Raw genomic sequence first — 14,076 nt, 5'->3', positions numbered from 1 at the left:
ACGTTTTTTTTTTAATTCTGCCATTATATTTTTGTTTTAGAATTTATCTTGTAGGGTTAAAAATTTTACTACTTAGTTAAAGATTAAATACAACTGCATAGTTTTCAATAATTTTTTTTAGCAAGGATTTAACAATTTTGTTAGAAACTCGTCTGGTTTGGTTCAGTTCAACTGTTTTTGAATTAAGATTAAAATACTTGCTGTGTTATTAACTATTACACGTTTCATTGAAAATGCATCTTTTCTTTGTCGAAAATTCAAGTACTTGATTTCAATTTAAATTACATTGTAGAAACTTCTTTTTTGTGGCAAATTCATCATTTTACTGAAGAAAATGTTTTTCTTTGTAGAAAATTCAACCATTTCATATAAACATTTACTATTTCTTTGAAAATAAACATTCTTTCTAAATATTAATATCGCAGATTTAGTATACTACTACTGCGTTAAAAGAACAAACTGTTTATTTGTAAAATTTTGAATATTTTGTCGAAAATATGTTTTTCAGTGTAAAATTAAAGAAATAAAGAAATTCACTTTCACACTTGAAATAAAAATTAGCTGCTGAAATTTCTTTTACTCCAAATGAATGAAAATTTTAAAAGAACAAAGTTTCCCTTTTCTAATTTAGACGCAATTTGAAAATCACTCAAATTAAATAAAATTATAAATCACAATACATCACAAAACATCACATCATGATTTTATTAGTTAATGTAACATTACTTAAGATTTAATTTCAAATAAAAACATAAATTTCTAACAAATAATATACAATTTAATACAAATAGCTCATTTTTGTCAGAAACTTCCTTGTAGAAAAGTTAAAAAATTAACAATAAATTATAAGTTTTTACAATTTACATAATTGCAATTTACATGTTTGGAGTTATGCTGACAGTTTCGAATTTACCTAATGATTATAGAAAATTAAATATATTTACAAACAAAAAATGTTTCACAAAAGTTCAAATTTTTAAAAACTGCATTTATAATAATATTGTAAATACTGATAGTTTATTATAGAAATATAGAAATTATAACAAAAAAATTTTTAATTTTGACAAGCAGTGCTTTTAAAATGCGTGAACGTTTCTACAGGAAAATACCATTTTTAATTTTGACGAAGAAGTTTCGTTATTATGATAAATCTCAGATTAAGCAGATATTTTAGTTAAAAATGATTTTTTATATTTAATAATATTAAGGTTTGAAGCTTTTGGAAAATTTCAAAATATTATATATATTTTAATTTCTAAAAAATCGAAAAATTCTTCTTTAGTTCACAAATTAAATTTATAATAATATTCAAAAATATATCTAAAATTTTTAAGAAGGAATGTGGAAGATTTTGATGTAATTTTAAATTTTGCATAATGTTCGAAAAACTGCATGAACAATTTGTGTTCCTTAATAATAATATTATAATTAAATCCATATAAAAATTGTAACTGATTTTTTTTAAAAACAATTTCTTAATAAAATACTAAAACATATTTTGATGTATAAAGTAATCTATTCAATGTAAATTAAGATAAAAATTGATTAAAATGACATAATTTTTAAATTTTTAAATTTTTCGTTTTAATCTTCACTTTATAGTATTAAAAATGATATCGTTAATTTCTATTTTATAAAAAAATTAAACTGCACAATGTGTAAAAGTTAAAACAAGTTTATTTGGCAGTTTGGCGGTTTAGAATTTAAAAATCTCTGTTTAAAAGCCAAAAAATTATTATTCTTTTCGATAAATTCCTGATTCTAATAAAAAATATAAATTTTTTTTATTCACGGTTTTAGATCTAAATTGTAATTCTTTTTATAAATTCTCTAATCTAATCCATAGCTTCATATAATTTTAAAAACTATACTTTGTCAACTCAATTCTACCATTATTTAAAAAAATTGTTGGTTATAAATGAAAATTACAATTATTTGAGAAAATTCCCAATCTCTGGTAAAAATTGCCATTCTTGCGAAAAATTCACTTTTTCAAATCAGTTATAATTTTTCTCGAAACTTTGTTATTTTTTTTCCAAGTCAAAATTATAATTCTCTCCGAAAAGTACATGTTTAATATTATTTTAATATAAATTTTCTGTATAATCTCTGACCAAGCAAAAATTCTAATTCGTGCGAAAATTTCCCGTTACGAATATATTCGATGTTATTTTTTTAAATGAGGTATGATTAAGAATTTATATTCTTTTGAAATCTTCACTGTTACAATTACGAATTATAATTTTTTTTTAAATTTTCTTTTACAAGTTATAATCATTATTCTTCTTGAAAGATCGTAATTATTTTTGAAAATTCACCATTCCAATTTAGAATCATATTATTTTGAAATTATTTTATAAAAGCAAATCTCTGTTACAATTTAAAATAAGATTTTTTTTGGAAAATTTCTTTCTTTTCCGAATTCATTGTTCTGATCTAGTATTGTAATTGTGTTCAGAAAATTGTTTATTCAAGATCCAAATGGATTTCTTTTTGTAAATTCAAGGATTCAATTCAAAATTACATTTTTCTTGTAAATGCACTGTTCCAAGTAAAAATGATACTTCCTGGTATTTATTTTTTATATCGGGGAATAATTCAGAATCACAATTCTTCTAAAAAATTCTCTATACCAGCTCAAAATTATTTATATAAAAATCCTGTCACAAACCAGATTCAGAATTTGAAGAAAATTTACTGTTCAAAGTGAGAATTAGAATTCTCTTACAAAATTTTTTGTAATTCAGTATTATAACTCTTCGGAACATTCCCTTAACCGAATTCACATTATACAATATTTCGTTTAAAAAAATTTCTAAATTCACAGATTGTAATCAGAATTATATTCAATTATATTTTTTTTCAATTAATGTATAATTGAAAATTGTCATGTTTTGGCAGATGCCCTCTGCTGATTTTAAATTACCACTAAATTGTAAAATTTCGTGTTTCAAATCAAAATCATAATTCTTTTATAAAAATTAAAGTTTTTTAACAAAATTTTCTCTGCAGGTCAAATTATGATTAAAAAAAAATAGCAGGGACCTCTTCAAAAAAGTAAGACCTATTAAATTTTTTTTTATTTAAGATAATATATACTGCACAGGGTGAAAATTTAGTTTTTTTTCAATTCGTGGATCATATCGTAATCAACTGTGCATCTTCCAGACAAGGACATTCAAATAACAGCATTTTATTCTTGCAATATTTTTAACATGTAATCTTTTATAAAGGAAATAAAATTATGTTTGGGATGAAAATTTATAGTTTTAAAATTTATTTATATATTTAAAAAAATTATCTAAAAAGAGATGTTTTGTGAACAACAAATTTTTATCTTAAATTTTCAAACAACTTATTTAATTTTCAACAAAGTAATTGAAGATTAGAAACGAAAAAGATAAATAATCAAGACATAAAGACAAATAAAAAAATAAATTTCAACTGTATGGTGAAACCTTAAGCTAACAGGCGAATTTTTTGTAGAAAAGTAGAATATTGAAACTGAAAATATGTATTCTGAGAAAAAAATTAATTTTCAACAATTTTTTTAAATTTTCAACCGAATAAGCCTTTATTAAAATAGGAGAAAATGCAACAAATAAGTAGTTTTGGCGCAGTTGAATTTTTAAGTAAAAGGAATCAGTTAAAAAAAAGAGTATAAATTATAACCAAAAAGTGGAATTTTTAAATAAAAATATGAATCTTAAAAAAAAATAATTTTTTAACAAAGTGTTTCAAGTAAAATTTTTAAGCAAATTAAATTTATTCTCGAGCAAAGGGAGCTAATTTTTAACCAAAATGTTGAATGTGTTGATCCAAAAAGGTAAAATTTATTCCCAAAATAGATAAATTTTTACATTAAAAAGCCAAATTTAAAAAAAAATTTTATTTTCTTCCAAAAAATATTTCAGTTTAAGTTTCCAAAATTAAGATGTGAAATTTGAGAATATAGTAGATTTTACACTATGGTACTTGAATTCTAAACCCGAAATGACAAAATAAAATAAAAATTTGAATCAAAAAAAAAAAGAGTGACTTTTCACCAAAATTACAAAAAAACAGATTTTCCCTAAAAAGAAATGTTGAATTTTCATGCAGGAAAGATATTAGTTTGCCTTTTCAACATTAAAATATAGCTTTTAAATAAAAAGTATTTTTTTACTCCAGATTCTTTCATAAATGAAATAAAAGAATTTGAAAGCTTTTCTGATTTGCAGGTATTTGATGTTTTAGAAATTTCCTGACTTTCACAAGATTTTCTTTCTAAATCCCTGATTTTTTTTTACTAATAAACTTCCCTGATTTAAAAAAAGAATTGTTTTTGCTAGGTATGTTTTTTCCTCATCAGTTATCTAGAGTATGTATAATTAAAAGATTATTGAATTTCTGTACAATTACTAAAAGTTATTTGTTTCGTTTGCAAAGTTTCAAAAACTTACATGAATAAGGGAACCCCCCCCCCCCCTTCCATAAAAAATCGTTATAAAATCGATCTCACCCCCCCTTTAACTGTTACATAATTTAAATGCGATCCCAATCATTTTCAAAGCGCAAATTCACTCTACACCTCAATATTTGATTAAAACTCATCAATAGAAGCAATTCCTGCTGGAATTATATTGAACGAATATTTAATCTACTTCGAAAATTTTAATTATAATTAATTCTTTCGGGCGTTAATAAACCACGTTAATAAATTCAGACGAGCTACCCTCAAACATCATTCTTTTAATTATCAGGACTTTGGTCCGCTATCAAAATGGATGCGGACAAGCCTGTAATCCTTAGTTGATTGGTAATTATGACAAGTTATTAAACTCTCTAAATATTTCTTTTCTGAAGCCCTCTCGGGAAATATGTTCCACAATCTTTGAAAAGTGAAAAACTAGTTCAAATATAAATTTATTATCATTTTTTTTAAACCATAAAACCAGAAAATTAATGATTATTATTTTTAAAAAAATTCTTTTTAAATTTATCCTAAGCACTTGTATCAGCAAAATCAGTCTTCATAGTTGAGATTTCAAGCTAAAAAAATGAAATAAAAAAACTTAATTCAAAATAGTTCAATTTTTCATCAGGCAATTTAATCTTCCACAAAGTGGTCAAACTTTTAAACAAAAAAGATTAAGGTTCAATCAAACAACAAATAAATTAATGTTTGAGGCAAAAAGAGCAGTTTTCCTGGGAGTTTTATTTTTATACAAGAAATGTTAATTCTCAATCAAGACCTTTTCTACCAAAAAGTATTAATTTCGTATCCAATAATACAAATTGTCAAAAAAAACAGTTTAATTTAGGGAAAAGCAGTTCACAATTTGCAACAAAATATTTAAATTTTATTTGAATTAGTTAATTTTTTTAACGAAATGGACAAATTTTTACCTACCAAGCTGAAATTTTAACCACATTTACAAACACATAAAATAAAAGTTAAACCAAAATCGTTGCAATGTCAATCAAGTAATTGCCTTATTACCAAAAAGATGATTTTTTAATCAAGAATTTTTCTCTCAAAAAAGATTAATGTTCTTTCCAAAAAGAAGATTTTTCAAGAAAAAAGACAACCTGGAGAAAAAGCACTTCAATTTTTAGCCTCAAAACATTAATCCTTATCAAAAAAGTTGAGTTTTTAACATAGTCATTAAATTTTCATCTAAATTGTTGAACTTTCAACCACATACCTAATTTTTAAATGATCTATTCTAAATTTAATAATTATATTTTCAAATCCAAAAGATATGTTTTCAATCAAAACATTAATTTTTGAAAAAAATTTCAATTTTTAGCCCAAGGGATGAATTCCTTACCCCTAAAAAATTTTCAGCTAAATTTTAAATTTTTAACCAAGAAAGAACATTTTTTGAAAGGATATGTATTCTTTAAACTAATTAATAAATTTTTAAACAAAAGTGCAAAGTCTGCTAACGAAAAAATAAATTTTTAACAACTTATTCAACTAGATAGTAGATATTTTAACCAAAAAAACAAAAATATTTATTAAAAAAAAAACAGTTAGATTCATTCAAAACGGAAAACTTTCCAACAAAATATGTAATATTTGGCATTTCAAGAATAAAATTATAATAATAAATCAAAAACAGTTGAATTGGACCAGAGAGGCCATTTTTTGATAAAATGGTTAAATCCGTGAACAAACAGAATAATTTTTAACTGGACAGTGTCATTTAAAAAAAATCTACATTTCTACCGAAAGAGGTGAATTTATAAAAAGAAAACGAATTTTCTATAAAAAAAATATATTTTTATGTTAATATTACAAAAAAGCAATATTTTTGGCAAGTTAGTTACATTTTTGGACTGAAAATATAACCGTGCGACTAAAAACTTCAAAACATTTAAAAAATAGAAATATTTTTTTTTTTATTTGGGAATTTAGAATTTTGAAAATTTTCATTCATCAAGGACAGTTCTATTTTGTTGATTAATTTTTTGTTATTTTTCCACTTTTTGCATAAATCGGCCCTATCGGTCCTATTGCGTGGATTGGTTCTATTGGTCCTATCGCGTGTTTCAAATTTTTTCTAACAGTTTTCACAATTTTATAATTATTTGAAATCAAATCAATCCTTTCTACGACTGACAATATTTATGAATTTTATATCATAGATTTTTCTTTATGTCTTATGGTCCACATAAATGAAAATAAAATTTAAAACTGTTAATTTTTTTAATTGAATTCCTCAACCGTTATCTATCACTTAATTAAAAACATTTATCTATTAAAATGATTAAAATGTGATAAAAAACAACTGGGGATAAAGGTGAACCCATGAAGCAACCTGAAATATGTTTCTAAAATTTATTAATAAAGGAGAAAACAATATCATTCAAGATCGTTCTGGTAGCTATTATAATTTTATATTTTGTTATTGTTTAAACAGTAATTATTCTTTAATTTCTCTATCTAATAGCAATGATGCTACATTTAGTTCTAATAGTAAGAACCATACAGTAGCCCTGCCTTCTATAGCCTTTCCGAGAATTGACACGGTGCGGAATGTAAGTGTAACAGGAGCCGCGCGGGGTGCGCGGTCAGCGATTGTCAATCAGACGAGCATTCAGGCGTGAACAAACAAGTGCGGAGCGGGCTATAATGAGTAAGTTTCCACCCTTTGTCACCCCCAGAATCGGCGCTATAGAAGAGTTTCACTGTATCATTTTAGAATAGTACTATAATCAGAAGGAGTTAAGCAGTAGAAGAACCATCGAATCTCGTAAATCGAGACCAAGGAGTCAGCCCGTATATCGTCTATCATCATATTTTTTTTTAGTTTTTCCTTATCTTTGGAAAATTAGGAACCGTGGGAAAGATCTAAAATCTAACCTATATCAACATCAAAATGGCACCTATCACAATAGAAAAAATAGATCAGGCCAGAATAATTGTTCTAGTCATCTCAGCATACTGATCCGTATTCTTTCCATTATTCTCTTCTGCAGTCCCTACCCATGATCCCATAATCTGAAAGCCGAGACACCCAGTAAGGGAGAAAATTGGAAAATTTTCTATCAGATGGCAGTAATTTCGTTTCGAATCACGAATTCTCAATATCCCTTTTTATCGATTTTCTTTCATATTGTGCGCCTTGGGAAAGGAATTGTAGATGTGACAGATCACTCTTCTGTAAACAGTCACTTTCGTATTTTTTAAAGGGAGAGCTGGAAAACGCCTCGGAGCATGATAGATCACAAGACCTTAGCCAATTAAGTTTTCAATCAAATGTTTCAAAGCAATACTTACTGCCAACAAAAACTCCAAAGCACGAAATTAAAATACGGAAAAAATGTCGTTCTTAAATTATTGTATAGTCAATTTACTTCCGGGCACTTGTGATTTATCTACATCCCAGTTTTCTAGTTGATTTAAATTGGATTTTAAAACGAGGTAACATATTTTTATGATAAATGCATTTTAAAAAATTTGGTTAATAATCATTTTCGGTAGTGTTCTTTTCATTCGGAAATTTTTATTTTAGAGAAAATTTTTGTTTTTTATATCATTTATTTGCTTTTTCTCCACATTTTAAACTTTGAAAGTTATGCTAAATTTTGTCACCTCTCACAATGGAATATTAAGATTTATAATTATTAAAAATAGTAATTTAACTATTGGTGTTTCCAATTTCGAATGGCTCAAGCATTTCAAACAATTTTAAAAAATACAATTTTTCAAGTTTGAAAATTCCTTAATTTTTGATGATTGATTTTTTCAATAGTTGCCTTAGTGGAGAGTTTAAAAAAGATTTAATTTTGTATTGAAAATTGGCTCTCTGAAACCTTTCTATATTTTTTCTGTTATGAAGTTCACAAAAGTTTGAGGATTGGAAGGAATTAGTGTGCTCCAACAGATTTCCGTGTCTGAAATGTAAATGGCAAAAGAAAGTATTTTTTTTAAACAGTAAAGAAAATAAAATTAAGTAAACAAATTTTCCTTTAATAAAATGACTTTAAGTGACATTCAAAAGTCATTGCAAAAAATCGAATGAAAATTAAATAATTAATAAATAGCGCTAATTTAATTCAGGATGCAATATTTTGTAAAAAAATAGCAATTTATCTAACGTAACTTTAAAGCAGAAGGTCGATTTTTTAGGAAAAGTGTAAAAAAATAAGACTTTTACCGGAAGTTTATCTGATATTTGCACTCATTTTGTACTATTTTTCATATTAAATCTCTAAAATATATGTTTAAAAAAATCTCATATGCTGATGTTGCTATTTTTAACTAACGACTATTATCTTTTCGAATTCCAAAATTGTCAAAAAAGTGTTTTTTCTTTCTAAATTCTTTTGGGAAATTAAAACGCCAATAATATACTACCATATATAAAAAAGTAAACGTTTTCGTTAAATAGTACAGAAAAGATGATGTCCTAAAAATTAAACAATCCCAAAAATTATAAATGATTAAAGAATTTAAAAATTAGTGGTTCAAAAAACAAGTGGTTGCGTTGCTATTCCGGTCTGCTAAAACCGTTATTATATTTTAATTTTTAGGTTATTTTGCCTTGATATGGGTGCTCTGTATTTGCTTAAATATTGTTTATCATAAAGAATATTCTTTCTTTGCTTTTGTAGGAAAATTTGTTTTAAATACTTTTATTCAGATTGCAATAGGAACATTTTATGGCGGATGTCCAACTCTGGTCGTTAGATTCTTGGTTTTATTTTCAGAAATTCTTCACACTAACTTGATTATTAGACGTTAAATATACTTTTTAATTTGATTTAAATTACATTTCACTTTCTTAAATTTTAATATAGCATTTAATTCATTAAAAATTAATTACTCTCAATTGTTCATTATCATAAAAATATGACCCCCCCCCCCCTAAAACATTTCTGCAAAAAAAGAATCCTTTCTTATTTTTTATCAAAAAATATTTAATGGGGTTTAACGGAAGAACAAAACCTCGAAAACTATAGTACTTTGAGTTTTTATTAAGATTTTGAATTACAACTCATATGCTAATTCCTAGTCCCACATTAATAAGAGACAATATTATTTTTTATTACTTACGGCTTACTAGATAATTTTTATAGATTGGGCGCTGGCTACCTACTGGAGTTTCTTCGATTTCTTCCGAGGTCAGTGGGGTAATCTTACCGCTTTCCATATTTATTTTCACCCGTTTTTTGTAACTAGCATATTTCGTATCATAAATATACATTCCAGTAAGAACATTAGTACTCTTTAATATTGCAAAGACATGACCATCAGATGTAGAGATAACAATTTGTTCTGAGGTTGGCATAGGCATATAGCTATAAGCATCACGTACTCCAATCAATTTGAGTGATGTGTCAGCAGGAAAAGTGTATCTTCGAAGTTCAAATACCCGGTGCACATTTGTTTTGGAAGTAAGTCGAATAAATTTCAAATTTTCAAGACCACATCCACGCTTGTCAGGAGATGGAAGAATGGTAGGTGCGACAATGATTCTGGTAAGATGTGAGGGCCTTGAAGAAGAAGAGCCTTCTGAAAAATTAGTCCTGGCAGGAGAAACCAATGAAAGAAAGGAAGTGCCAGGAGGAGACCTGGACCTGGATCTAGCAAGAGAGGAAGGAGAAGTGGCCGGAGAACGATTTAGGTCAATGAGTTCTCTATTAGGTGAAGACTCGAAACTTAACTCTGTAACGAGAAACGGAGGTCTAACTTTTTTTAAAGTCTGTGAGGTCAGACAGAAATTTACGAGGGTCTGGTCACTCAGAAATCATGAAGTCAGACTAAAAATGACTGCCTTTGGAATAAGGGCGACTTCGTAAAGACCTCCCTTACAATGACTCCAGATTTTTTGTAACTTTACTTAAGGCTCCCTCAAAAAGGTTATCGCGCGGTACTTGGTAAAGATATCTCGAATGTTAACGACTGAGATACGAAACTTCCCGACGGGCATTCTGCCTTCTCGTGATGCACTTAGACTTACGAAGGCTAACTGGGACTAACCAAGGGACAACGCAATAGAATTCAAAGGGTAATACTGACCGCCACAGTGTCTGCAGTAAGTCCTGGAGTCACCTGAAGTCTCATTGACCAGTCCCTCGTAAATTGTATTATTTTTCTATGGGTTTAAATTATCACAGAATATTGAGTACGTCGGACAACAATTTTTATTTGGAGAAACCTTGAAGACGTCTATGAACTTTGAGATAAATGATTATATTAATATATTTACCAATAAAATTAAGGATAATCGCCAATGATGGAATCAAAGTAGAAAGGATCCTCATTTTGCTAACTGGGGTAAAACTGATTACTCTTTTGATGATTATTGCTCGTAATATTTCAGCTAATGATATTTTTTTCACTATATCGCGAAGTCTTTGATATTTAATATTGTTATCATGTCCTCAATTTTATATGACTTAAGACTCGTCTTGATGTTATATTTTTTATCTGATTAATCACCCGAAGAAGCAAATAAATGTCACAGAAGTTATCATAAAAAAGAAGACGAAAAGATGGTTTTATTCATCTAACTGAAAAATAGTGCTATAATATTCCTATGAAGCAGTCTATTATACAACATTTTTTTTTTTAACCGTTGATATAATTTTCTTAACCATTTCAACTAAATGTTTGTTCCTAGGTATTCTAGGGTAAATTAAATCGAACTTAGCTCGCAAGTTTGAGCTAAACTCCGCGCATGATTGTTTTTTTTGGCGCTTCGCGCTCGATAATATATTAATTTCGCCCTTCGCGATCGATGATCTATTTAGTTCCCACTTTGCGCTCCGTCTTTGCACATCCCCCATATTTATATACGCATGCCTTTTAAAATTGCAGGGCAAGAAATTGACAACTGCAAGTTGCTGATTGTTAATTCTCTTTTTTGAAAGCTCCTGCGGCTTTAACGAAAATATTCTCACCACGTATCTCCTGCTTCTCACTAGATTTTGTTTTTAACCTGAACTTTTCTACGTCATGTGCAACACTATTATATCAAATGTATATCAAATTTATTTCTGCATTTCGGGTTGCTACTGCATATTGACATATCGCAAAATAATTTAAATATCTTATTTTCATGATTACATTAATATTTACTTCTTATTTGGCACTCATTTTTATTCTCACCTACCGTGAGAAATATATCATTTTAATAAATTTATATAATTAGAATTCAGAATATGTATTTGTATAGATACATACGTATTTTTATGATCTTTTTTTTTAAATTAAAAGAAAGTAAGCATCATATAAAAAAACATTTTTGTTAAGTGAATTTTCAATTTAACTTGTGTACTTTTTCAATTATTACAATTTTTTAATGTTATTTTTCAATTTATGCCAAAAATACATCTCATATCGTGAAGTGGCTCAAAGAAAATTAGTGGATATAATTTATGCGAAAAATATTATTAGTTCAAATGTTATTGTAGCTTTTGTCAGTTTTTCAACAATTAAATTTTTTTCATTCTGAATCTAATCTTATAACAAAATTTGATTACAAATTTTTTGATCTATTTTTAATGTACAGTGTTCTTTTTATTTTTTTGTTTCTGTACTTTGCATCATTTTTCCAAAGATTTGAATTTTTTATTGCCAATGTAACTTCTTGCGATTAACGCAAAAGCTACGCATTTAATCAAAATATTATTACTACCAGATGTACAGATAGATAGATTAAGCAGAAATTTCAGTTTTACTACATTTTTTCAATAAAAAATGTTATCTGGATCTAAGGATGATTTTTTTTTATTCAAATTTACAATTTATTTTTTTACCCTATGCTTTACTTATATTTACCTGGAGTGACATCTAAATTTCTGCTTTTAAATTTTGAAACAAAATCCCAAGTCATTTTCTCAACAAAATTTACAAATAGTAGGGATGTCAAGTTGAACTAAAAAAAAACATAAAAAATCAGCTTACTAGATACGCGCTAAAATTCAATCGCTTAAAATTTAGGATAATCTCAAAAGATTTTTAAGTATTTTAAATATTTAAAGATGTTTTAAAAGATTTTAAGAAATTCTAAATTTATTTGTATAATTCACAAGAAATGCAAGAAATTAAAAATATTTTTAAAGGATGAGTAGAAAAATCCAAAGTACTTTAAAAATCTTTAAAAAAAATTCTTGTATTCTAGTTTCAAGTATTTCAAAAGATTAATTTAATATGGGATTTTAAAGAATGTGATATATTTCAGGATATTTCAATAGATTCTAATGAATTTTTAATTGACTTCAATAATTTAGAATGAGATTGTAATGGATTTGAAATATTTTAGGGTATTTTTAAAATTTTAAGGAGTTTTCAAAAGTTTTAGAAACTTTTAAGACATTTCGAAATATTTTGAAGGATTTCAAACATTTGAGGATGTTTCGAAGGATGTCAAGGAATTTTCAATTGATTTTAATAATGTAGTATGAGATTTTAAAAGATTTAAAATCTTTTAGGGTACTTTTAAAATTTCAAGAAATTTTAAAGAGCTTTAAACATGTTCAAGAGGTTTCAAAAGACTTTAAAGGATTTTAAATGTAAGAGGATGTTTAAAATTTTGTTAATGAATTTTTAAATTCATTCTTACAATTTAAAGGAATTTTAATGAATTTTAACAATTTTAGCAGAAATATTTAGAAAAATTCCAAAGAACTTTTGAAATCTTAAAAAGGTGTCAAGGTGTTCCAAAAGAATGTGAAATTTTCGAAATATTTAAAAGTATTTTAAAAGGTTCCAAGAAAATTTTAATTGATAACAGTAATATAATATAAGATTTCAAAGGAAAGAATTTCCGAGAACTTTGAAAAATTTCAAAGGATTTTAAATATTTTAGGATATTTCAAAATATTTCAAGGAATTTTCAATTAATTTCAATGATTTAAAGCAATTTTAAAGAATATTAACGATTTTTTGCGACTTCTCTGGTTAAAAGTGGAAATACTTTGTCAATTTTTTTTGTGGTTCATGATTCATCAATTTAGTTAAATAAATTTTTTTCTGAATATTTAATTCTTTTGTAGAATTTCTTTGTTTCAAAATTATTTTTTTAACTGCAAAAAAATTTATATTTTCTGTTGAAAATTTAACTATGATTTAACATTAGTTTTTTGTAAAGAAAATTAGACTTGTTGAAAAATAAATTTCTAGCTTATGTGCAGCTCTAAATGATATTATAAAGTACATGACAATTGAAAGAATAACTGAAGAAGCGTTCTAACATTTTCGTGCCTATAATATTATTAAGTACAGTGATATTACATCTGAAATCAATACAAAATTTTGTTTGAACAAGATTTCTCTGACTGTCGAGAAAATTTTATACCGCTGTTTATTTAAAATCTGCAATTAACATTTTTTAATTCTTCTAAATAGTTTCATAATTTCTAGAAAATTATTGATCATAATTGTCAACAGAAGGTTTCAAAACTTTATTCGACTTACAAAAAGCCTGTGAAAATATAGGTTTAAGGAAAACTCAGATCATAAGGTGCATGTTGTTAATTAACAACCATTATCTTTCACAATTCCACTAGTCCATTAAATGTTAAATATACAAACTTTGTAAGTAATAGCTATAGAATACTTATTTCAAATTAAAAATA

Source organism: Belonocnema kinseyi, chromosome 3 (genome assembly GCF_010883055.1).
Source record: "Belonocnema kinseyi isolate 2016_QV_RU_SX_M_011 chromosome 3, B_treatae_v1, whole genome shotgun sequence".
NCBI lineage: Eukaryota > Metazoa > Arthropoda > Insecta > Hymenoptera > Cynipidae > Belonocnema > Belonocnema kinseyi.
Note: the sequence above shows the minus strand (reverse complement) of the source record.